Here is a 27,806-nt window from a genome sequence, read left to right on the forward strand (position 1 = left end):
TCCTATCTAAGAGTGGATTTAAAGCACAATTAAAATCCCCAGCCATTATAATTTTATGAGTGTTCACATTGGGAATGGATGCAAATAGATTTTGCATGAATTCCTTATCATCGACATTGGGTGCATTACTGTTAAATAAGTTGCCCATGACCATCACATATCTCCCTTCAGGGTCCGATACTACATCTGATGCTACAAATGGAACTGTTCTGTGTATGAGAATTCCCACCCCTCTAGTTTTCTTTATAAAGCTAGAATGGAACATGCAGCCAGTCCAGTCTTTTTGTAGTCTAAACTGATCCTTGCTTAGTAAGTGGGTCTCCTGTAAAAATACTATTTTAGCGTTTAAGCCTGTTAGGTGAGAGCATACTTTCTTTCTCTTTAATTCGTGATTCAGGCCTTTAACATTCCAGCTCACAAAGTTAACTGTCCCGTCATGGAGACATTGATTCTGAGTTTTTAATGTCATTTTATAGTCTTAACTGGTAGTGAGGCAGTTTTAATCTTAATTTCAAAATTCCCCATGAGTTATTGCATTTTAGCCTATTGTTGCATTGACATTTATAGTTATAATAATTAGAAGAATAGATTAGATATAGCCTGCTCTCCTTCTCTCCCCCCTGTTCCCCCCACCCCCCCCATACTTGTATAAATGTGGTATTTCAGCATTCCATTCATTTGGAACTCAAAATACCCACGTATCCGAAGAGCGACCCTACAAAGACCTCAGGCAGAAGGTGGCATGGCTTTACCTAATTTTCAGTTTTATTACTGGGCAGCAGACATACAAGCCATAAAAATCTGGACATAAAAAAATGAACATACACAGGCTTGGTTCGCAATAGAAGTAAAATCCTGTAGTACTTCTTTATACTCCCTGCTCTGCGCTCCAATAAATGCAAGTTATCGCAAATATACTAATAACCCAATAGTGCTTTACTCACTTAGAATATAGAACCAACTTAGAAAGCATTTTAAGATGGAAAATCTTTTATCCGTGGCACCTCTGCAAGAGAACCACCTATGTCAACCCTCGCAAACATATCCAGTTTTTAATATCTGGAAAAGTTTTGGGATTAAAATGCTCAGAGATCTTTATATAGACAACATATTTGCATCTTTTGAACAATTACGTTCCAAATTCAACCTCCCAGCTACACATTTCTTTCACTATCTTCAAATTAGAAATTTTGTTAAACAGAAAGTGCCCGATTTTCCTCACCTCGTACCCTTCACCATGCTGGAAAAAATACTGCTCAATTTCAAGGAATTAAACACCATTTCCGCAGTATATAAAATTTTATTAGAGTCCCTGCTGGAGTAAGTGAATTTCCCATTGGGATTAATAATCTATCTATCTATCTATCTATCTATCTATCTATCTATCTATCTATCTATCTATCTATCTATCTATCTATCTATCTATCTATCTATCTATCTATCTATCTATCTATCTATCTATCTATCTACCTTTCAAAGACCCAAGAGGACATTGGGAAGAAGATCTCTTAATCAATATATCAGAAAAGGAGTGGAAGGTAGCAAAGCAGAGAATTCACTCAAGCTCCATATGCACAAAGCATAGAATTATTCAACTAAAAATTATATATCGAGCTCATCTGTCTCGCTTAAAACTGTCCAAAATGTTTCCAGGGCAAGATCCAACCTGCGAACGCTGCAACCAAGCTCCTGCCTCACTGGGTCATATGTTTTGGACCTGCACCAAACTAACATCATTTTGGACCAAAATTTCAGACAGCCTTGGGGTCAAAATCCCTCCTAACCCATTAACAGCTGTGGAGAAGGACAAGCAAACGGTGATTGCATTCACTACACTTTTGGCACGCAGACTTCTTTTGTTAAATTGGAAGAATCCTAACTCTCCTCTGGTAAGTCAGTGGGAAACCGATGTTTTATATTATTCGAAATTGGAAAAAATTAAATTCTCAGTTACAGGATCTGTGCAGAATTTTTTAAAAACCTGGCAGGATCTAATCAATATTATTTTAGAATAAGAGAAATAACTATTGCCGCATTTAATTCCCTTCTCCTTTTTTTATTTACCTCTATATATTTCTTCCTTTCTTTTGTTTATTGTTGCCTTATTAAAAAACCCTAAGCAATTCTCCTTTGGCTAAGCTCTCCTTCTAAGGGGTGGGGTTTGATTTGTCTTCAATTTTTTTTTATGATAAATTGATCTATTTGTATGGAATGATTACAATAAAATTAATAAATAAAATTTAAAATAAATAAATAAAAACATTTTACATACTGTATAATGCAGGACATACCTAAATTCGGAATTAGTAGGAATTAAAAAAAAACTCCACAGTGGGTTAACAAAGAGTTGAAAAAGAAGTTGCAAAGGAAAAAACAGATGAATAATGAGTATAAGACTAATAATTCCAATGTGCATCGTAGAGCATTTGAGAACATGGGGGCAACCATTAAGAAGGATTAATATGGAATCTAAAAGACAGTTAGAGAAGAAAATAGGTGAAAGACAACTCAAATAGAGTCCTTCCATATTTTAGTAGTAAAAGAGCAATCAAGGTGGAGGTGAAGTGCATTAGGAATAGTAAAGGAGAATTAAAAAAGTGAAATAGCAGTTAATAATAATAATAATAATAATAATACATTTTATTTATATAGCACCTTTCCCATGCTCAAGGCACTTACAGAATATAATAAAGAACGGCAGCGTATACAGTATATAGCATTGTACAAACCAGATAAATAAATAAAGAAGATTAAGACAGTGAATTCAGAAAATAAAAATAGACAACATAATTGATGGTCTCACGCACACACACACAGGTTACATGAGCATCTTGACAGAGAAGTAAACTGAGAGAAGGGTAATAAAGTCAAGTAGAGGTAAAAGCCTTCCTGAACAGATGAGTTTTGAGTTGTTTTTTAAAAGAATTCATGGAGTCAGCTGACCTGATTAATTTTGGTAGGTCATTCCAGAGTCTGGGCGCTATACAGCTGAAGGCCCTGTCACCCATGGAGTGTAGATTAGTGTGGGGTACAACAAGATTGCCAGAATCAGAGGACCTTAGTGGGCGGGCAGGCACATAGTGATGGAGTAGGTCACTGATGTAGTTTGGCGCGAGGTTATTTAAAGCTTTGTAGGTTATTAGTAGGATTTTATATTCGATTCTGTAAGACACAGGGAGCCAGTGAAGACGGAGCAGGATGGGTGTGATGTGCTCGCTGCTGCTGGTTCGAGTAAGGACTCTTGCAGCTGAGTTTTGAATAAGCTGGAGCTGTGATATAAGATTAGAAGGGGCACCTGCCAGTAGGGAATTACAATAATCGATGCGGGATGTGATAAAAGCATGGACAAGTTTCTCAGCATTAGAGAAGGAGAGGATGGAGCAAACACGGGATATGTTACGGAGGTGAAAGTAAGGAAGTTTCTTAATGTGATTTATTGGGGCGGAATAAGAGAGGGAGGAATCAAAAATGACACCAAGATTTTTTACAGTAGAGGCAGGTCTGATGAGATCACTGCCAAGATGGACTGGGAAGGAGCTCATTTTATTAAGTTGCATTTTAATCCCAATTTGCAGGAGTTCAGTTTTATTGCAATTTAATTTTAAAGAGTTCTGCTCCATCCAGGTTTTAATTTCACTAAGGCAGGTTCTGAGCTGAGAAAGCTCTGATGAAGTTCCACTTTTAACATTGAAGTAGAGCTGAGTATCATCTGCATAAAAATGATAACTCAGTCCATAGCTACGGATAATATGGCTAAGGGGAAGCATATAAATACAGAAAAGCAGAGGACCGAGGACAGAGCCCCGAGGGACTCCTTGTGTGACTGGCGCTGAGCTGGATCTGCTGTTGCCAAGACTAACAAACTCTAGCCTATCAGTCAGATTGGACTTGAACCACTGGAGGGCAGTGCCAGAGATACCCAGCATGTTCTCCATTCTGTACAGTGTCAAATGCTGCACTGAGTTGCTCTAAACTTGCATTTTTCATGAGGTCTTCACATGAAAGAAATTAGATACCTTCCCAGCAGTAACAGGGACTACTAAGGAGGGTTTGAGTGATTTGGAAATTGTAGAGGGAGAAGAGACACTTAGATGAAATAGGCTGAAAACAAACAAATCACCAAGACCAGATAATATGTATCCTCAAGTTAAGGAGGTTAGCAAGTAAATAAACTGTATAAACCCATGATGCATATTTTTAGGAAGTCACTGTGCACTGGGGAAGTTCCGAAGAACTGGAGAAAGGCAAATATTATTTCATTATATAAAAAGGGTGATGGGGCAGATCCAAGCAACTATAGGCCAGTAAGCTTAACGTGCGTCATAGGTAAATTGATGGAAGAAATTATTAAGGATAAAATTGAGCAACACATGGCAAGAACAGGAGTTTTACTGAACAGTCTGCATGGGTTCAGAAGAGGGAGGTCGTGTTTTACTAACATTTTGGAAATCTACGAGGAAGCAAGAAAAAGATATGATCAAAATGAAGCATATGACATTATTTCTGATGTATTTCAGAAAGCATTTGATAGAGGTTAAGCTTCATAATAAAATAAGTGGGAGTTCAGGGTATGGTGTGTAGATGGGTGCAGAATTGGCTCAAACACAGGAAGCAGAGGGTGATAACGCGAGGAACCTTATCAGGACTCGTTGATGTTAAGAATGGTGTCCAACAGGGGTCAGTTCTAGGACTGCTGCTATTTTTAATATATATAAATAGGAATATAAATAATAAGATGGTTAAGTTCAGCTAGGTGGACTGACAGAAATATGGAATCCGTTGAATCATTACAGAGGGGTTTAGACAGCATATAGGCTTGGGCAGATTTGTGACAGATTAAATTAAATTGAAGTAAATGTTAAGTATTACACACAAGAAGTAAAAATGTTAGGTTTGAATACACAATGGGAGGTCTAAAAATTGAAAGTCCACCTTATGAGAAGAATTTAGGAGTCGTAGCGGACTCATCACAATCAACTTCCAGACAGTGTTCAGAAGTGAATATAGTTCCCCTGAGAAATCAGAGGAATTTTGGTTTCTAGGTTACAAAAAGGACATAGCTGTGTTACAATTAGTCCAGAGAAGAGCAACAAGGGCTACAGGGGATAAATTAAAAAAAATAATAAAAGTGCTGAGCCTTTAGAGTTTAAGCAAAAGAATATTAAGAGGAGGCTGTTATTTTAAAATGAGTTCATCAAAAAGATGGGGACACAGTCGGGAACTTGTTAAGGGTAAATTTCGCACAAACATTCGGGAATTTATATTCACACAGAGAACCATAGATACATAGGATAAGTTACAACTGAACACCAGCAAAACCAAGGAACTGGTGGTGGATTTTAGGAGACCCAGGCCCCTCATGGACCCCGTGATCATCAGAGGTGACTGTGTGCAGAGGGTGCAGACCTATAAATACCTGGAAGTGCAGCTGGACGATAAATTGGACTGGACTGCCAATACTGATTCTCTGTGCAAGAAAGGACAGAGCCGCCTGTACTTCCTTAGAAGACTGGCATCCTTCAACATCTGCAGTAAGATGCTGCAGATGTTCTATCAGATGGTTGTGGCGAGTGCCCTCTTCTACGCAGTGGTGTGCTGGGGAGGCAGCATTAAGAAGAAGGATGCCTCACGCCTGGACAAACTGGTGAGGAAGGCAGGCTCTATTGTTGGCATAGAGCTGGACGGTTTGACATCCGTAGAAGAGCAACGGGCACTCAGCAGGCTCCTATCAATTATGGAGAATCCACTACATCCATTAAACAGTGTCATCTCCAGACAGAGGAGCAGTTTCAGCGACAGACTGCATGTCACTGTCCTGCTCCACTGACAGACTGAGAAGATCATTCCTCCCCCAAACTATGCGACTCTTCAATTCCACCAGAGGGGGTAACATTATTGAACATTATTCAAGTTATTGTCTGTTTTTTACCTGCATTTTTTATTACTCTTTAATTTAATATTTTTTGCTGCTGGAGTATGTGAATTTCCACCTGGGATTAATAAAGTATCTATCTATCTATCTATCTATCTATCTATCTATCTATCTATCTATCTATCTATCTATCTATCTATCTATCTATCTATCTATCTATCTATCTACCAAGTAGTGTGGTAGACAGTAAGGACTTTAATAAAGACTTTCAAAACTACACTTGATGTTATTTTGGAAGAATGCTAGGTCTGAATGGTCAGTTCTCATCTAGATTGTTCTAATGTTCTAATAAACCCATGCTTGCTGTGATTTAGTATATAATTTTTTTGGCATTTTTTTAGTATTGCTGCTTGATAAGGGGGAAATAAAATAGTTAAAGTGATTTTCACTTAAGGCTGCAATATAGCCAAATGTAAAAAAAACTAAAGGAATCTAAATACTTTTTGAATTCAGTGTAAGTAGGATACTGTACAAAAATGGATAGATGTATTAGGTCCCCCAGTTCTCTGTTCAGGACTAATTAGGTTCACTTCCCTTAGCTCATCAGATTATGACATGACTTACACTTCAGGTGCTACTTGATTATTTCTTCTCTATAAAGCTTTTAGATCATGAATTCCTTTTATGGAGCCTGGAGACAAGAACAAGAACTCCAGAAGTGTTCTCAGTGTTGTATTACATTTCATGTGTATTGTCCTGTGAGATGAGATCAACTTTTATTAACATTTAATTTCCTTTTTAAATTTCTTCTGCATATTTGTCTAGAGGATGAGGATGTTATGTCATTTAAAAGCACTAAGTTCTTTTCACTATTTGATTTCTGCAGTTATGGTTTGATTAATTGGAAATGACACTATATGATAAATGCAAATTAAATTTCCTTTTTATCAGTGTGTAATGTAATAAAATAATCTCATATTTTGTTTTATTACTTTGTGTTATATATTTGTTTGCTTTGTAAAGTGCACTATATGAATCCATCCATCTATCCACCTTGTAACCCACTTATTCAGTTCAGGTTTGTGGCAGAGCAGCACCTATCCTGGCTGATTAGTATACAGGGCGGGAGCCCTCATATACAAGGCCAGTTATGGTTGCCAGTTAATCTAAGGTGCCTGTCATTCACAATGTGGGAGGAAAACCAAACAGTCACAGGGGCCAATATACAAATTTGAAACAGGCAGTACTGGTGTTAGGCCCAGCAAGCAGACCAAAGATTAGAAGACCAGTAAATTAACAGTAGTCAATGTAAGTACTGGTCAACACTCTGAATTTAAATTAACCTCTTGTATGGCCAAAGAGATAAACTAAAACTCAAAATTAATGGGTAAAGAAGGAAGATCACTTGGTAAGGAATCTGACTAAAGTAAGGTACACTGAAAATTCATAGTTATCCACAAACTTGCAAAAGCTATTAAAAAGGCAACTAAAATGTTATGTTATACCGTAAAAATCAGAAATATTGTGCTTAGGCTATATAATACACTAGCAAGACTGTATCTAGAGAACTGTGTGCATTTCTGGTTACCACACCACAAAAAAAAGGCATAGCATCACTTGAAAATGTGCAGAGGTGAGTGCATCTTGGGACTGTAGGACATGTCCTAATCTGATAGACTCAGAGAATTAAACCTGTTTAGTATTGAGCAGAAGAGAATGTGTGTGCATCTAATCCAGGTTTTCAAAATCCTCAAAATAATTGATAAAATAGATCCAGCAGATTTAGGATGAATCATGTACTCGAATACACGAGTAGAAAGTAAGTGGAAGTGCATTTAGGACTGAAGCCTGGAGGCACTTCTTTACACAAAGAGTTGTGGGAATCTGGAACAAATTACTGAGTCATGTACTTGAAGAGAAAAACTTGTATACAACCTTTAAGAAGTATCTAGACAAGATATTGGGACAGCTTAGCTATTAGCTTAACAATCAAGTCCGATGGACTGAATATTCTCCTCTTGTTTATCAAATTTCTTTTGTTCTTATCTAACACTCAATACCCCGGCATGACAATGCAAAAACAAGATTTTAGATTTTTTTTCAAATTTATTAAAAATGAAATGCTGAAATACCCCATTGATACGAGTATTCAGATCCTTTACTCAATACTTGATTGAAGCCCATTTGGCAGTTCCAGCTGGATCTGACACCTGGATAAACTACAATAAATGTAGTTCAAGCAGAAACATTGACAACCTTTAAGAAGTAACTGGATGAGATATTGGGACAGCTTAGCTATTAGCTTAACAAACGAGCATGATGGACTGAATGGACTCTTTTCATTTGTCAAATTTCTTATGCACTTATGTCTATTTTCATTAGGTCAGTTTTATGAGATTGTAAATATGATTTTTTACCATGTCGCAAATGAAAAAATGTAATGGATGATCATTGAAAATGAAAGACTAGTGGGGAAATAAAATCTATACCCAACATTTTCTAAAAATAAATCTGTATGATGATTTGAACTAGTACTTTGACCAAGTCATAAATCCTGCAGTTTAGACTAATGAGACCAATCTTACAAAGAGTCAGGTCATGAAAAGGCTAACATCGCCACTGCATGCTACCAGCAATGTGTAGTCTGTGGTATTCCTCACCTCTGAGATGACAGGTCATTTTTCATTTCATTTCATGTCATTTTAGATTTATTTATATAGTACATTTAAAAGAGAACAAGTGTCAAACAAAATGCTGCACAATAAAATCAACTAAAAACAAAAAATATAAACAAAATAAAAGAGAAGAGTGAAAAAGACACATTTTAAAAGTAATAAAACAACTATCAGATTAAGAAAGCAATAGAAGGAGATAACCACACTCAACTGACAGCAATACAAAACACACCAAGACAGAACAGACAGCTGAATACATAGTCTTTAAAATAACTCAAAAGCCTTAGAAAATAAATAGGCTTTTGTATTTGACTTAAAAATATTTAATGTAGGGGATACCTTAAAGATGGAAGACAATTCCAGAGTCTTGGGGCAGCTACAGAGAAGGACCAATCACTCTTAAGCCTCAATTGAGAGCGTGGAACAGTTAAAAATATTTGATCACATGACCATAGGGCTCGAGAGGTAGAATGGAGGCTGACAAGGTCAGACATACAGGTTGGAGCTATGCCACAGAGACCTTTAAAAAGCATATAATAAAACCTCAGAGTCAACTCTGTATTTAACAGGCAGCCAATGCAAGGAGGTGAGCACAGGAGTGATGCTCTCTCTTTTCTTGGTACCAGATACAAGCCATGCAACTGCATTCTGGACCAACTGCAGGCATGATAAATTTGTCTGACAGATACCCAGATAGAGAGAGTTACAATAGTTAAGAGGTGAGGAAATAAAAGCACAAATGACTATTTCCAGATCCTTAAAAGACAAAATATCCTTGAGTTTTGATATATTCCTAAGTTGAAAGAAGCTACTACAAACACCTGAGTTTATCTGTTTTTCAAATTTGAAAGTAGAGTCAAAAGACATATCAAGGTTCCTACATAACTGTATACATTAGCTGACAACAGGTCCAAATCATTAGTTATGACTGTGACAGAGTCAGACTTCCCGAATATAATAAAATCTGTTTTATCTTGGTTTAGTTTCAGAAATTTCTGTGACATCCAACACATAATTCCCCATAGAAAATTCGACATGAGATGCAGAGCAAGTGGAAATGGAAGCTATAACTGTATGTCATCTGCATAATGATGATATAATGTATTTCTGAAAAATGGACCCAAGGGGGACCATGTACAAGGAGAACAGGATAGAGCCTAAGATGGAGCCTTGAGGTATTGCACATGCAATTGCTGGAGAGGAGGACTGACAATTTCCCACTGTAACCTAAAATGTTCTGTTTTTCAAATAAGAGGCAAACCACTTCAACACTGTAGCCTGAATGCCAACACTATTTTTCAGCCAATCCAACGAAACAGTATGATCAATAGTGTCAAACTCTGTGCTCAGGTCCAAAAGAATTAAGACAACAAACTTTCCAGATGCAGCAGCTAGAAGTAGATCATTAGAAAATCTCAAAAGGGCAGACTGTGTACTATGGTGTGCTCTAAAACCCAACTGGAATTTGTCTAGAGTGTTATGTGTACTTAAAAACAAGGACAATTGGTAAAAAACACTTTCTTCAACACCTTAGATAGAAAAGGGAGCTTAGAGATGAGTCTAAAATTGTTAAGAACTGATGGGTCTGGAGAAGTTCAGCCTGGATACCACAGATCCTTGCAGCCTTCCCTACCCTCAGCTGGTTCACCACCTGTGCAATCACAGTGAGATTTGGTGGTTCACAGCTAATTGGAGGATCAGCCTCAAGAACCATGGACCCAGAGATGTCCAACATCTTAGCCGGAGGATCAGCTTTAAACAGCTGCTCAAAGCAGCCAGCCCTGCAGGTTACAACTGCAGTGTCATCCATGAGAACTGTTCCATCAGCCTCCCTGACTGTTCCTCAGAGAGTCGCAGACGGTTACAATATTATATGAGTTAATTAATTTGGTTAATACTATATTTTGTTAATATAGTTTTGTTTTGTAAATAAATATTACTACTGCATTCACTAAACTAACCTACCTTATATATCATTTTCGGTCCCAAACTCTGATGGATAATCGAGATTTTACAGTACCAAGTTTCATTATAAGCATATTCTAAGTATAAGTATATTATAAGTATATTCTAATTAGGGAACTGGTTGGAATGAAAACCTGTAGCCACTGTGGTCTTCCAGGACTGTAAATGAGAACCCCTGATGTAGTACCAGTCAATTTAATCCAAGTAAATTCAAGTATGCTTTATTTGCATGATAGCTTTACATTAGTACTGTTGAAGCAGGAAATAAATAAAATATATAAGGATTACAAAATATGAGTGGTGTTCAATAATTTATTTACCTGGGTATCACATATTTGTCTTACGAATCTGAACTTGGAGATCAGGACATGTTCTGACAGGCCACACATGCATTTTGAGGGCATTTCATATCAGGCACTACTAGCCAGAGGATGGTAAACACGTCTACCTGGAAGTCTTCAAATACGTTGACAGATTGGGAGAATCCTTCAATCATTAAATCTCTTACAAATGAGTTAATAATTTCCACTGTTGCTGAACTAAACAGGGTTGTCTGCTGGTTTTTACAAAGACGGCTAGACTTACTAAGGAGTATCGGCAGTATTGCTTTGTACAATAGCAGCTGCGACCTGAGACATCCACAGAAATCTGTTGAGAAGGAGTTCAGAGTACTCTGAGGAGCAGAGGTGCTCCAGTAATGGGAATCTTCATATCCTAAGGTTGCTAGAGCAAGAGTGACAGTGAGAACAGGAAGAAAGTGGAGAGCAGAAGGAAGCAGTGGAAGAAGCAGAGGTGCGACACTGCCTCTAAGTCCTGTTGGGTGTATTTGCCTAGGAACGAGCTAGTTTTGGAAGTCTTAAGATCCCCTATTTTGACAAAGCACAAGGGAAAGAATGACAAAAACTGGTGCAAAATAAGAGCAGTTGTGGAGGAGTAGAGGACCTACAAAGCAGTGGCAATGAGACAGCAAAGAGTCTGTACCAAACTGAAGAAGGTAATAGAGTGCATGATCACTGGGAACAATCTCAGGAAGGTCGATCCACAGCGCATGCAGATCAAAAGGCTGTGTATGATGCTCCAACCTGCCATGCTGGAGCCTTGTAGAAAGACCAGCTTGCCCCCTCTGTCAGATGATTGGCAAGCAAGAGAACATACTGAGCTGCTATCCCAGAGCTCTTGCTGATATTCACTATCGCTGAAGAAATGACCAGGCCCTCCGGACAAATTATGACGCCATCTGTAGTACCTTTAACATCTGCTGCAAAACAACATTTGTCAAGAAAACCATACACTTAGTCAAAAAATGGGAAAGACCATAAAACAACTAGGTTACTCTAAACCGCACAGGACTGAAAGCTAAGAGTAGACCTAGGTAAATCACTACCTGGAACACCTGACAACCCTGCATAACATCACTCAAGATGTGCCCTAGCCTAGCATCTTGTAGATGTGTCTGGAAAAAAAGAAAAACAAAGGAAAAGATGAAGCCAAATGAAATCCATGACGGACTGAATGTTGTGTGTGTGTATAGTGATGATGCATCTTTTGTATTATAAGGTAAAGTTTTGGACCAAACAATTTAAATGGGGTTAGGAGTCAATTAAAGATGTCCCACAAACAAAATCCAGTAGAGGCATTGCACAAGAAATGTGCCAAAAACTGGAGGCCATGAATACGGAAGATGGTTGTGTTAAATTTAATGTTATAGCCAATGAACTAGGGGTTTCAGCTGGCACAGTTTACACAATCATCCATTCCTGTTTGACGATGTCAAAGGTCAGTTGAAGATGGGCTCACTGAATGATGACACAGGTTTAATAAGCAAGTTGCCCGGAATTTCGTCACAATAACTTGAATCTTCTTAGAGAAAAACTGACTGACATTTTCTCACAGACTGTTACTTGGGATAAAATGTGTGTTCACCACCATGATGAACCTGAAACCAAACAAGAGCCCATGCAATGGAAGAATAAAGGGGTTCTAACACTAATAAAGTTTGTAGGCAAAAGTTTTCTGGTATACAAAGGGTGTTCTGCTGTTGGATCTCATACCACACAATCAACCATCTCCAGAGAAACCAACATTTTCACAGTGACAACGATAATGACCTCAAGGAGGAATCTTCTATTCCGAAGGGATTAAATTACATAAGGCAAAGTGGACCAAAAGTGCGGTAATCAAGAGGAATTACACTGAAAATGAATGAGGTGAGTTTGACCATCACATTTTAATTTCATAGTCTGGTCACCCTTGTAAAAATGTTTTTGGTAAAGTAAATACTGATATGTTCTGAGTAGCAGAATTTCTTCAATTTCTTTACCAAAATACACACAGACTAATTAACACATCTAGCAGCGAAAACTACAAAAAAAATGCTTGCGAAGTCCAGGAAGACCTCTAAAAAACTTCACTCTTCACTACGGAAAGGGTAGGTAACTGGCTCGATGAAAAGTTTAATTGGAGAAGCAGACTGTCAATCAGCCTCGAGCCGCGCAAAGCCTTATTGCGAATAAATAATGCCGCTCACTACACTAAGTTTTTCGTCATCTACTACAAAGCGAAACCACTTTCTCTCTGTCAGTTTGGCTGGAAATTCCGTGTAGTGTAGCGTGATTTTCTTAACTTTCCCTCCATTATATAGATGACAGTGGCATAAATTAATAGCGGATAGGCCTTGGGGTTAGCAGCGGCTGCGTGTAGCTCAATCCCCGGATCGGAGGGGCACGAAAACGCGAGGCTTGCGGAGGGAGGGAAGAAGCGCTTTTTTTTTTTTTTTGGTCTGAGTTGTGCGTCATTTCCTGTTTGTGCGGTTTCGATCCTTTGTAGCTCGGCGGCGGCCTGCTTCGTTCACCCTGCGAGGGGAGCCGGACGGGAGGCAGAAAATACACACACACACACACATTCAAAAAAAAAAAAAAAAAAAAAAAGCGACCAGGACTACCCTCCGCCATTACTTAAGACACCCACTAAGAAACTCTGGGAACGCCAGGCTTAGGCAGGCAGCCGGCGAACTCGCTCAAGGGGGTTGCATGAAGCCCCGCAAGCGACTGCCCTCGACCAGCTTCGCCAGGTAAGCAGATGGAGGAAGGGAAGTGTTTGTGGAGGGGCTGAGTAATGGAGCCGAGGGAGGGAGGGACGGAGCGAGCCGCGACCGACAGCCATTAACTACCGCGAAAAAAAAAGAGGGGAGAACAAGACGACCGCCAGCAAAGCCGAAGCGCATCTCCGGGCGGCGTGGGGGGGTTCACCCGGCCGGACCCTTCCGCCTCTCAGTTTGAGAGTACGGCTCGAGGTTTTGGGTTTGTTTACTTTGCACTTTTCCATCCAGTAAACTGCTGTATTCCCATATTGACCGGGTGGACTAAAGTGGAATGTGAAGATGAACGGACAGAAAAGTACCTCGGTGTTCTTCACGGTTGATGTCTAGATAGCAGAAATAATAACGCCTTAAACGACGGATTGCGAAAGATTGATGAAAATTTGCGAGACTGAGAGATCGTGTGTGACACGAAAACATAGTATTTTAAAATTTTTTCGAACCTTTTTTTTTTTTTTTTTGAAGTTTCTGCGACTCGCGCACAACGGGGTTCTCTGATCGGGTGTACACGTGAAGAATTTGAGTGTTAAAAGAATCGGGACAGAGGAAAAGAGTCCTACTGTCAATATTTGCTCGGCGCCCGATCGCACAAAGTACTAACAGGAAAACGGTCAGTTACCTTACGGTTTAGAAACGTGGATTCCAGAATAATTGTTTTTTTGTGTTACGCGAGTGCCTGCTGACCTGTAAGGTATGAAATGTGACGTCGTGTTAAGTGCCCCGGGTTTTCTTGGAGAAAGGGGGTAAAGAAAGTCCGCTATTCTCGTACCGATTTCAGGCAGCAACGTGCTGTCAAGCTTTGTGTTGTATAGCGCTGTTAACAGCATACAACGTTAGGAAGCGCTGTACAGAGCAGATGCTATCGCAGAACCGTTTCGAGCCAACAAAATTGTGGATGGGATCAAATTAAAAGAAGCAAGAATGTAGACGGACACCAGGAAAACATCTGACTTCTGCTTTAGAGTAACGTAACCCTGTCGGGCAACACCGTGACCAAGTGCCAAGTAGGTGATTCGGGCTACACTCCTAAAAATAAAGTCGACAGAGTGGTTCTTAAGAATAATTCCGTAAAGAAGCGATTTTCCTCCACATGCAAGTTACAGAAATAACGTTTATTTAGATTTGTGACTGACTCCGTAAATAATTGTGAATGGATGTTGATTGATTTGTGAAATACCAATGGGTTCCTGGTTCTAAAAGGACTTTTGCTGCATATGACAACAAAGGCAGGTTATCTTGATCTGTTGGTATCCCTCTAAGTAACCTGGTATCCATTAAAGATTTTTATTTTATCCTCTTATTAGTAGTCTGTTCAAAGTCCAAAGAAGCAATATCATATGCTTATAACTATTCCCAGAATGAAAAAGTACATTGTCAAGCAATGGTTCTTTTAGGAACTACTCAATCCAGTAAACTGCCATTACAGAACTAGTATTTTTTTAATAGAGTACTCCTTTCATTGTCATAATCATGCAAGGACCAATTAAGGAATCCAAACTGATCTGTTTCTTAGATCCATAGAATGTGGGTGCTGTATAAAATAAAGATTGGGTTTATGAATATTTGAGTTAGAGAATGTATGATTCCGATCACCCCAGCAGCTGTACCAGCTGCACTTCAGAAACAGGGGTTGTAAGAATATTTGGGCCCGAGCAGTATTTGTATGGGCACCACGTATGAAAAGCTTGGGCTACTGCTGGAAGAGGCCATCAGGAGGTGCCTACTCTTTGGTCTGTGTGGATCCCAAAATGCCATTTCTTTTATATGGACACTGTGCTGTTGGCATCATCCTTCAGATGACCTGTAAAATATAGGTCCTGACCCATTGTGGTCATAAAAGACTGAGGTCGAAGTAGTTTTCAGCTGTCTATGTTAAATGCTTTGAGTAGTTTAGAAGGGGGGGGGGGGGTATTGAGATATGTTTGCTCTACCCATACACTGCGTATAGTGTCTACACAGGTTTGGGGGCATTTAATTCATTCACCGTCTTGCTGTGTGTATACGAGATTTCAAACCTAGTTTGTTTGGATCGCTTTTTTTTTTTTTCTTTAGCGAACTTTCCAAGTCCAGTCCCTTTAGATAGATTTGAAGACGCCAGTCACACCCTGGTGCAGACCAAAACAACCAGACCAAGACCCTTTGGAAAGGGTGGTCGTGATGTAGTATTAAGTGAACCTTGGAACAGTTTGTAAAAGGTATAAATGCAGTCTGACACAGGGCTGACCTAACAACATGAAATACTGTGCATTATGTGTGAAATTGTACCTGCCGCGGTAGTCCCGCTAAGTGTCTGCTGCCTGTAATGTGGAATCCCATTCACAGCATAATTAGTCGAGGGTTAACATGGGTCATTATAAACAATAAAAAGGTACATATAAAAATGCAAGTAAATACAGAATCTCATATTTAAATAAAACTTGTCGCCTTCACCTACTGTCATAACACTGAAGCGCCTGCCCCCAGCAGAGCTGACTTTCTTTTTATACTTGCCTATTTCAAACATGTCATTTTTCTTACCAAGTGTTGAAGTGCATAGTTTACAAGTGGTCTTCAACTTGTTCGATAATAGGTGTTTTGTACACATGGTTGTGTTTGGTAAATAAACTAAATAATTAGGGAAAATGCAGTGGTGCAAAAATACAATTGCTGTTAACCCTCCGTGATATTTGTTCCTGGGAAAAAATGTTTTGCCCAATGAAAGAAGTTCACGGCATGGCCACACGGTGTTTATTGATATGTTTAGTTTGTTTGAAAGTTTGCAGTGTGAAATTCAGCTGGAAAATGAAACCAAGCGATGAATTGGCCTCTTGGAACAAAAAGAAAACTGAGTGCAAGAACATCTTATGAGTGGTTGACAGGTTATTTAAAAAAAAAAAAAAAAACAAGTGACGGCTACAGTTTGGTGCTTAGAGGAAGTTTCTGCAAATGTTTAGAGGCCTTCAGTGATTTTTATTTACATTGACGATTTGGCCTGCCAGTCAACGTTGAATGGTGTCATCGACCATTGTCTCAGCCCTATCACCTAACTGACAAACTTGTGACATAACGTTAAAACAGCAGTACAGATATGTGGAAAAAGAATGTAGTAGTCACAAAATACAAGACTTGAAGATGAGAGAATAACATACAAAGTTTGAATATGACAGGGACAATTCACACCAAGCATTTTCTCTTAGATGATGTCCAGGTTGTCCCATAATCTCATTTATGTAGATAGTTTGGTTGGTTGTTCCAGATTGCCACAACTCTTTGTATAAAGTAGTACTTCCTGGATTCAGTCTTAAATGCATGTCATTTAAGTATTTGATTCACTATTTAATTAAAACAATTCTGCTCAATTAACTTAATCAATGCCTCTGAAAATTTCTAAAACATTAATTTAGTCCTCGCAGGTAATTTAGTCCTCGCACAGCCTGCACTGCTCAAGTCTGTAGAGGCTTAACTCCCTTAGCCCTGGGGTTCTTAAACTTTCTAATCTGAGGGCTCAAATAAGCATTTTGGTACCATGCTGGGGCCCAGAAAGAGGCGATTTCCCATAATAACATCAGAGCTGCACATATATGAATAACAATAACCACATAATAAAAAAAGTTTTTGATTCCATTTAAGCATATTTCTCACAAAAATATTTGTAAAAGAGAAAAGTAGGAAGAAATTGTATTGTGAACAAAACAATTATTATCATTCAAAACATCATTCAAAATCATTGCCAGCTTAAGATTTAGTAAAACTCTGATGCAGGTTGAGTATCCCTAATCTGAAATTCTGAATACTGAAATACTTCGGAAACATTTTGAGTGCAGACATAATGAAATATCTCGCCAGTGGTCTCTTTTATAAATGTTTATTTGGATTTGAGCTTGAAAATATGCCTAATACCGAAAAATCAATGGAGGGATGGAAGACTTGAGTCCCCACTGAAGCTTAGATCACCATCAGGCAACTACACATGATTGACAATCTGGAGGTGGCAAGGGGGAGCTCCTCTGAAGCATTGAGTGCTGCAAGAAAATGACACATGATCAACTTTTGTTGTACTTGCTGTTTCAGAATACAGACAACTACAGAAAAAGGCATCACGTGGTATTTTGTGCATCCAAACTCCACAGCAACTTGTCCACTGATAGAAGATGGACAATGCTGTGTGTACAACTGATTTAATGACACACAAGTAGACTGAAGTGATCTGTAAAATACTGTAGCTTTCATTTACTGTTGATGCACAGTGCAGCCATCTTGGATTTTGGTAAGGTGTTGGTAAGGCTCAATTTTCGATGTAGGAAATCCAACTTTTGGGGCATTCCGGTTGAAACTTTCTACTGGGATCCCTGAAATTCCAGCTTCCCAGTTCAAATGGAACACACAAAATACAGTCAATACATCGTCTTCATCACTTTTGAGATTTAATGTTTATCGCATCAATTCACATTATAATAATGGCTCAGTAATATGAATTACTCTATGTGTTAGTTGTCATTTAGCTGGGTTGGTTTCCCTACTTGATCAAGGGTGTCCCCAAGATATCTCATTATGTATGTGCAAATATCCAAAATCCAACATACTTCTGATCCCAAACATTTCAGGTTAGGGATACTCAACTTGTAAATGCTTCTTTATAGGGAGTGCAGTACGAGAATGTGGTGTTTCTTGAAAGGATATTATGAATGATCAGTTAGCTTATTCACTGACTCATTGTGTTGGAAAAGAAGTAAAATAGTCAAAAAATAATTTATCAATGCCATTTACCTTGTATTTTAATAACTGTAGCTGTATTATTGCTAAAATAATTATGCGCTTCTTGAATTTTATATGGGTGGTATGGTAAGTTTTGATGACTTTGAACAGTTTAGTTTGAAACGTTATTGCTACCAACACACATCTATATTACTAAACCACAGTTTTAATTTATGCATGGACGCACCGAAACGCATGCGCACTGCGCTCAAACGCAGCGGCTTCCCACAGTCAGTAGGTGGCGCCCACTTCAGACACACCAGAAGCAAACACGTCACGGCTCCACAATGAAAGAGCTCAACTAACAGAAATACAAAAGGAGCCTGTATGGATAGACACAATGAACGAACGCAACAATAATGAACGAAGGCGCCCACACAATGAATCCGCTGTAGTACAGATGCGCAGCAGCTTCCCAGAGTCAGTAGGTGGTGCCCACTTCACGACCTGTGAACTAAACATGAGGTAAAGCGTGCACGGCAGGTTCTACAGCCGCCCGGACGCGACTGCCCACACCTAAACTTGCTGTGCTCCACTCTGCCAGCAGTCGGTGTCAGCAAAGGCAATGGAATCACGTCTCCACAAAACGAAACCGCCTTAGTCCAGATATGCTTATTTAATTAAATGACATTTCCCCAGATGCACCCACACTCCATGATATGTCATCCATCCAAATATCAGACGGAACAGAAACTGATTGCCATTCTTGGATTTACGATTCTCTAGAGAATCGCGGGCTTACTTGTGGTAAATGCAGAGTGCTCCGCCTTATAGCCTGTCTCACCTTTTGATATTTTCTGTTGTGTTATTACACTTCTCAATGATCCAGCAAACACGTTTTTTCATACTACCAGACCAAAATTTATCAACCCTCTTTAAAATAGTGTAACGAGAAGAACGGTGCCTTAAAAAGTCATGCTAAACTTAATAGAAATGGATTCGAAGTAGTCTGTGACAGTGAACAAGCGATGAGGCACCAACCTTTTGTCACCATATGCCACTGGTATGGCACTATACCCTTGCAACCAGGACTGTGGAGTCTACACACAAAACCTTTGACTCCAATTCCTTAATTTATGGTACCTCTTACTCATCTATTAATAATTTAATCCAGTTTACAGTACCATTCAAAAGTTGGGTGTCACCCAGAAAAATTTTTTTTTTTGATAGAAATTCATATCTTTTTGTATCTAGATACCATTAAATTGATTTAAAAATATAGCCAAGGCAAGCCTTTGAACAGTAGTATGCTGTATTTACTATGTTCACTGAAAGCACATATTATACAAGATACAAGGCATTTATGTCACAGCCACCGTGAATCATCAGGAAACCTTTTAGCAACCTAACCTGTTAAAGTTTGTTTAAAGGCTCTAGTGATGCCATTGTGTCTTTTTATATTATTTATTTAAGAAGTTACAAGTAGTTAAGTAACATTAAGCAAACGACACAACTTAGAAAATTAAAAAAGACATATTTTTATCAAAAGGCTAAAAGAAAAAAGTGTATTTTAATTAGTATATGTGAAATTGGAAATTTAACACACATTACAATTTATATTTAGTCAGTCAATACTTTTCTACCCAATGATTGCTTTTGACTCAAATTCCACAGCTCTGCTTGCAGCACCCTAAAAATCATTATATCCTCGTGCTGCATCTGTAATTTTCATTTTGACGTTTCAAACCACATGTCTTCATCTTTTTTATACATGACATTGCTTATGGGTCATCTCAGTCTGAATATTACACAGGTTGTACTAGCGGTGGCGGTGGTGTAGGGAATATATTTATTATATTTCATACCCTAGAAACAAAAGCTGCCTGTTATTAGTCTCATGCTCTTGTAATAACAAATACTCTAAACAGAGGGTGCCACAGAATTTGTGTTTAGACAAACTTAGTTAATTTTATTACACAGTTTTGTATCTGCCCATCACAAACATGTTTGTGAGCCAGTTTGTGTTGCTACCTATAGTTTAAGAAAACACTGCCTTAGCCAGTCATGGTAAGGCATTACCTTCAGTTCAGTACTGTAATGCATTTGGTTCCTCTCCTCTGCACAGCTTGTAGTACTGCCCTGTCTTGTTTTTAGTGTGTTGGCTGGAACTGCACAAAGCATATCAGATGTTATCACACCAGAACATTATATTGTCTGAGAATAACATCCCTTGGTTTATATTGAGCAGCTTTTCAATATAATCTTAAATTATGTCATTCTAATTGATTCTGCACATTGCTCTGACAATTAGAACATTATTTTGACCTAAACCCCAAATCCTTTTTTTGAAAGGTTGCTTCCTGTCGTTCATTATTGTCCTTGTTGTGTTTATAATTAATGTTCCTTTTGCTTTCAGATTGTTAGTTCACTACCTTCTGTTGACTCACCAGTTGACATTTAACCTGATTGTGCTCCCAACTATTTTCCTAGTCTTTTAGGTTATCTTGGATGAAGGAATCGGCCAAATATGCTGTAGCAATGGATAATGTACCGCTTTGGACAATATGTAAAGACATAGCACATAATAACCAAGTCAAGAACCATATGAAGTTGTTTAGATCCCATAAGACCATGATGCTATATAAAACAGAAATTTGTTGGTGACCTGCTCTGCAAAGAGCATGCACTATCACTTGTGATCTTAATACATCATCCAGAATTATAGTCAGCTTTGTAACTGGCCTCTGTTATAGGTGGCATACATTTAATTTTTCTCTTAAATCGTAGGGGCAGACTTTGTTATATGCGAGACCTGACAATCTATGTGTTCTCACCTGAAACTACAGTATAATACAATGTAGCCACAAGAAACGAGGAAAACACATTTATTGGACCTCAAAATCAGAGGAAAAGCTCCTCTGTCTTATTTCTTGTGTCTTGCGTGCAGTGACAGGATGGGGGACGGGGCATTATAAGACCAGTGAATTTAGATGAACTTGCCATATCTAGAGAGCATTCTTAAAGCACTGGTGATGTCAGGCAGCATGCTATTGGCCTTCAGAAATAGGGGTGAATTTGTGATACTTTAGAAATGTGAAACTGTATAGGTAAGCCATCATGGAGTTGTGTAATTTGTCATCTCCTGTGATTCCAAATCATATAGTTTGGCTTCCTCAGGTGATGAGATCAGTAACTTCAGTTGTCGAGCACTGACCTCCCCTCAGACTAGAAGTTGTGTAATGTGACAGAGGCTGGAATTTAAGTGAAATAAATGTAATACAGCTGTACAACTAGAAATAAACAAGGAGCTGAGAACAGATGTCACATGGAGACAATGACAATAGTAGCCAAGCTGAGAATCAAACCTAATATAATGGACCTGTAAGAATATTAATAAGAGATCAAATGTTTTTTGGATGTTCCTAGGTGGTTTACTATTGGAAGTTTTTGTTTGAGACATCGGAATAGTAGTGTGGAGCTAATTGTGAAGCATAGTTCCACTTGTTTAATAAAATTTAGATGTAGTAAAGGTCACACATCCACATAGGTTCATACAATGGGAATGGGATGATGTGTGCAAATGGATGAAAATGATGTACATGGATTTTTTAATTAGTTTCCTCTTTGCCTTAGCATGGATAGTGCAACAAAAAAAAAGAATTACAAGGGCATCAAAGAATGCTTCCACATCAGAAAAGTAGACAAGGTTACACTCAACCACACATAAAGCATGGATTTGGTGCCTCTAAAGGCAGAGGTAAAGTCCACCAGCCAAATAAAGGTGAGCAAAACACCAGCTGGATGCTATTTGTAAGGTGTTATGTAAATGGCAGCAATTTAGAAGGTAAGGCCATTTTTTGTATACCTGTGAGGTCTCTTTGATCTGTCTATTTTCTAAATCATTTACCCACTTTAAGGGCATAGGAAGTCCAGGTGCCTATTCTAGCACCATTGAATAGACCCTGTGAACCAGCCCATTTATTGCTTGTATATACCTTGAGTCACTCGGACAAGTTTAAAATTGCATGACTTTCAGGTGTGAATGAATAACCAGCAGTATCATTGAAAGAAAATTAAATTTCTACACAGACATGATTTAATCAGAAGAATCTGCAGCTGTATGACAGTTGCGCTAACCACTGTGCCTCTAGGTTTATACTAAACATTATGAGAAGAGCTAACCACTGAAGTAGTGTTTTTATACATATCCTTTGTTTATCCCACTAGTATTCACTGTTACTTTAAAATGGGCATTATAGCCACCTTTTTCCAGGTAGGGATGGCCCCATGTTGTCTTCCTTTCCAAAAAAGATTAAAGAAAAGTGGTTCCTTGGTGTACTTTTCAAACATTATGCCTTATGCTAGAAATTATTGTAGTAAAATCTAACACAGTAAATAGTACCGGACAATTTATATCTTCTTGCCTGTTTAAACTGACTAGCACTGGGTGGTGGCTAAAAGATCTGGGCAGGTAACTCAAAGGTTGCCGGTTCAAATCCCAGCGGTGACGGAAGGAATGCTACTCTGCTGGGTCCTTGAGTAAGGCCTTTATCCTGCAATTGCTGTAGGACACTGTACAAATAGCTGACCCCGCACTCCTCCCCTAAAACTCTTGAGTAAATTGGGATATGCAAAAAAAGTGAATTTCCCCTTGGGGATTAATCCAGTATACAGAAAAAATGGTTCAACACATTATACCGCTCAGAGTAAGAAGGATATTTCTGTGCACAAGTGAGGAGCTTCAATGAGACATTAAGGCAATAGAATAATGTACTGTGCTCTAGAAATGTGCTGATTGTATACAGACAGTGGAAAGACTGGAACTCTCCTGTATTTAGTAGACATTTTTTACTTGCAACATACAAAATATTCTACTACTTTTAACTGTAAGGAAAGTACAAAGTCAAACAGCAAATAAGAACAACATTTTAAACGTGAACACTAGAAGCCTAGTTAAAATAGTGCCAAACCTAGCTCAAGCAACTATTTCATGGGGGTATGTGCACCTGTATTTGTATGGGTAGTAAGCCTAAGCAGGCCTTCAGCGTGTCTGTAAACAGTTAGTCCATGTAGTGCCTTCATTTGCTCAGTCATTATTTGTGTCAACAGCATGTAACCTCACAAGGTAGACCAAAAAGTATTAGAATGATGAACTAACAAATTGTTAAATGTACTAAAACTGTACAAGTATAAACATATGAGGGTCTCTGCAGAAGTCATATATCAAGATTTCAAATTAATTCATCCCATTTCTTCAGATAGCTGACTGAGAACGACAAAGTCTCTGGGGCTTTATTATGCACCTTTCAGTTACTAAATCTTTATTCTAAAACTGGGGGCTCAATAATGAGCCTTGTGATACTGTTGTTTGGGGCACTAAATAAAAAAATAAAGTTATGCTGTTAGCTAGCCATGAGAAATTAAAAAAAAAAAATCAAAATGACCTTTTAATGCACACAAAGTGTTTGGTAGGAAAAATGTACTAGAAAAAGCTTTGTGGTTATAAACAAAAAGTGAGTATTTACATATCCAAAGGCCAACTGAGTTCTGGACCCATTAAGAGAGAATGAAGGTTCAGATTATTCTAGTAATGTATTTCAGTCCTGTAACGTTGGTCTGCACCAAAATCGTCTTGTGTATAAAAGAGTGGTGTAATTTATAGATTCAAGCGTGCAGTATACATTTCTCAAATTAGAATTTCTCTATCACAAGAATTTCTCTATCACAAGCAGTTTCCCTAAGATATTGTATTCAGTGATAGACACTGTTTGGGGGGAAAAAAATGTTCTGTTTTATGGTGCAAATATTTTTCATGTTCTGAATACTATGTTTGAGCTTAAAAATGGTGATATTTCTCATTCTTAATGTTGGCTGAGGTGAAAATAACCCAAAATCAAGTTTTTGCTTTCAATCAGTACATTTTTTCTGTCTTTTTGTTCCTTCAAAATAGACAGAAATATGCTGTATATTTAGAAGGTTAGAAATATGCTTTTTTATTTTTGAGAAGAGATAAAGTTGTTGTTTAAATGTTTTTTATGGAAATTTGCAAGGTTTAGTTGATTCGTACATTGTCTTGACCAGGTAATGGGTAAGCAAACGGTAGAAGAATACATCATCTACCTTTACTGAAACAGCAAAACTTACTGGTTTTACAGATTTTGGAGAGGGATGGATAGAATATGAAAGGAAGTGGAGGGGAATCCCACTAGCCTTTTATTAAAAAAAATACTGACTACTTTTTGTAAGTCATTATTATATTTCAAACAAATTGCATGTGTAATGTTTAATTTTTCATGTCTAAATGATTATCTTGGAAAAAACACCTTTTTTCTCTAAATTAGTGTTTTGTTTTTTTTTTGTTTCGAGTCTTAATATTTCATAAACTTAATGTGATATAGGAATCCTGTTACAAGATTTAGATTCAGCACCCTCAAATCTATAAAGAATACCTAAAGTATTTGACAGGAGCAAAAAAAAAATGTTTTTTTCATACCAGTCTAATTCATGGTAGTATTGTTTGGTTTCTTAATGCTTTGTGGGTGGTTCATGTGAATTATCCTTTTATGATTTTTTTTTTAAAGTAAAGCTTGAGTCATGTACAACAACTATTATTATTATTGTAAAACATAACACTATAAAAACCTGTTTATCAGGGCCTAAATTTTATTTTGTTGAAGAGAGGGATTTCCCCACATGCAACTGCAGTATTGTTTTTTTTTTTTTTTTTGTTTTTTTTGCATGGTTGGATTTGTAGAGAAATGTACAATCCTCATAGGCTATCTGACTTACCATAATGAGCACATGTTAAATGAATTTAACTGGCAATTTCTGTTTGATAATTGAAAACTTACATATATCAATATTAACAAAATCCAAATCCAAACTTTACTGCAGTATATCAGTGCCAGGTGATATAGTAAAAACAGATTTTCAGAATAAATTTATTTACTGTAATTCTGTAAAGCTACTTCTAGAGCATTAGGTTTGTGTGATGGTCTGAGTTGGCTTCAGCGGCCACAATGACCTTAAGAACAGGACTGGAATTGGTTAACAACCATGCCCTGAGTGCTGCTGTGTTAGTCAACAGCTCCATGTGACCAAGAATTGGATTACTTGGTTGGAGGATGACCAAGCTGATGGATGGATGGACCGCTGTAACTACATCCATTGCATTTGGACAGTCAGTGTAAAGACTTGTTCCCTTATCTAGGAAGTTTCATCTATCAAGAATTTTTACATATGTATGAAGTTGCAATTATGGCCAAGTGGAAGGTGGAAAAAGGCATACTTTTCATTTCTTTTTGTTTTGCTTACAGCTTAAAAAAAAAGGAAGTAGAGAAAATAGATTGCAAGGGGGAGCTCCTCTGAAGCATTGAGTGCTGCAAGAAAATGACACATGATCAACTTTTGTTGTACTTGGTCTTTCAGAATACAGACAACTACAGAAAAAGGCATCACGTGGTATTTTGTGCATCCAAACTCCACAGCAACTTGTCCACTGATAGAAGATGGACAATGCTGTGTGTACAACTGATTTAATGACACACAAGTAGACTGAAGTGATCTGTAAAATACTGTAGCTTTCATTTACTGTTGATGCACAGTGCAGCCATCTTGGATTTTGGTAAGGTGTTGGTAAGGCTCAATTTTCGATGTAGGAAATCCAACTTTTGGGGCATTCCGGTTGAAACTTTCTACTGGGATCCCTGAAATTCCAGCTTCCCAGTTCAAATGGAACACATAAAATACAGTCAATACATCGTCTTCATCACTTTTGAGATTTAATGTTTATCGCATCAATTCACATTATAATAATGGCTCAGTAATATGAATTACTCTATGTGTTAGTTGTCATTTAGCTGGGTTGGTTTCCCTACTTGATCAAGGGTGTCCCCAAGATATCTCATTATGTATATGCAAATATCCAAAATCCAACATACTTCTGATCCCAAACATTTCAGGTTAGGGATACTCAACTTGTAAATGCTTCTTTATAGGGAGTGCAGTACGAGAATGTGGTGTTTCTTGAAAGGATATTATGAATGATCAGTTAGCTTATTCACTGACTCATTGTGTTGGAAAAGAAGTAAAATAGTCAAAAAATAATTTATCGATGCCATTTACCTTGTATTTTAATAACTGTAGCTGTATTATTGCTAAAATAATTATGCGCTTCTTGAATTTTATATGGGTGGTATGGTAAGTTTTGATGACTTTGAACAGTTTAGTTTGAAACGTTATTGCTACCAACACACATCTATATTACTAAACCACAGTTTTAATTTATGCATGGACGCACCGAAACGCATGCGCACTGCGCTCAAACGCAGCGGCTTCCCACAGTCAGTAGGTGGCGCCCACTTCAGACACACCAGAAGCAAACACGTCACGGCTCCACAATGAAAGAGCTCAACTAACAGAATTACAAAAGGAGCCTGTATGGATAGACACAATGAACGAACGCAACAATAATGAATGAAGGCGCCCACACAATGAATCCGCTGTAGTACAGATGCGCAGCGGCTTCCCAGAGTCAGTAGGTGGCGCCCACTTCACGACCTGTGAACTAAACATGAGGTAAAGCGTGCACGGCAGGTTCTACAGCCGCCCGGACGCGACTGCCCACACCTAAACTTGCTGTGCTCCACTCTGCCAGCAGTCAGTGTCAGCAAAGGCAATGGAATCACGTCTCCACAAAACGAAACCGCCTTAGTCCAGATATGCTTATTTAATTAAATGACATTTCCCCAGACGCACCCACCCTCCATGATATGTCATCCATCCAAATATCGGACGGAACAGAAACTGATTGCCATTCTTGGATTTACGATTCTCTAGAGAATCGCGGGCTTACTTGTGGTAAATGCAGAGTACTCCGCCTTATAGCCTGTCTCACCTTTTGATATTTTCTGTTGTGTTATTACACTTCTCAATGATCCAGCAAACACGTTTTTTCATACTACCAGACCAAAATTTATCAACCCACTTTAAAATAGTGTAACGAGAAGAACGGTGCCTTAAAAAGTCATGCTAAACTTAATAGAAATGGATTCGAAGTAGTCTGTGACAGTGAACAAGCGATGAGGCACCAACCTTTTGTCACCATATGCCACTGGTATGGCACTATACCCTTGCAACCAGGACTGTGGAGTCTACACACAAAACCTTTGACTCCAATACCTTAATTTATGGTACCTCTTACTCATCTATTAATTTAATCCAGTTTACAGTACCATTCAAAAGTTGGGTGTCACCCAGAAAATTTTTTTTTTTGATAGAAATTCATATCTTTTTGTATCTAGATACCATTAAATTGATTTAAAAATATAGCCAAGGCAAGCCTTTGAACAGTAGTATGCTGTATTTACTATGTTCACTGAAAGCACATATTATATAAGATACAAGGCATTTATGTCACAGCCACCGTGAATCATCAGGAAACCTTTTAGCAACCTAACCTGTTAAAGTTTGTTTAAAGGCTCTAGTGATGCCATTGTGTCTTTTTATATTATTTATTTAAGAA

The 27,806-nt window shown here is 38.1% G+C and overlaps 1 protein-coding gene across 2 annotated transcripts in view; it reads left to right on the forward strand.

The window, feature by feature from the left end:
- The first annotated feature begins 13,313 nt into the window (after positions 1–13,313).
- akt2 (v-akt murine thymoma viral oncogene homolog 2) overlaps positions 13,314–27,806 on the forward strand; it is a 163,517-nt gene continuing 149,024 nt past the window's right edge. For both annotated transcript variants that reach the window (XM_028796075.2, XM_028796082.2), the window contains exon 1: positions 13,314–13,582. The gene's annotated coding sequence lies outside the window, so the exon portion shown is untranslated. The remainder of the gene's footprint in view (positions 13,583–27,806) is intronic.

This window comes from Erpetoichthys calabaricus, chromosome 1, assembly GCF_900747795.2.
Source record: "Erpetoichthys calabaricus chromosome 1, fErpCal1.3, whole genome shotgun sequence".
NCBI lineage: Eukaryota > Metazoa > Chordata > Cladistia > Polypteriformes > Polypteridae > Erpetoichthys > Erpetoichthys calabaricus.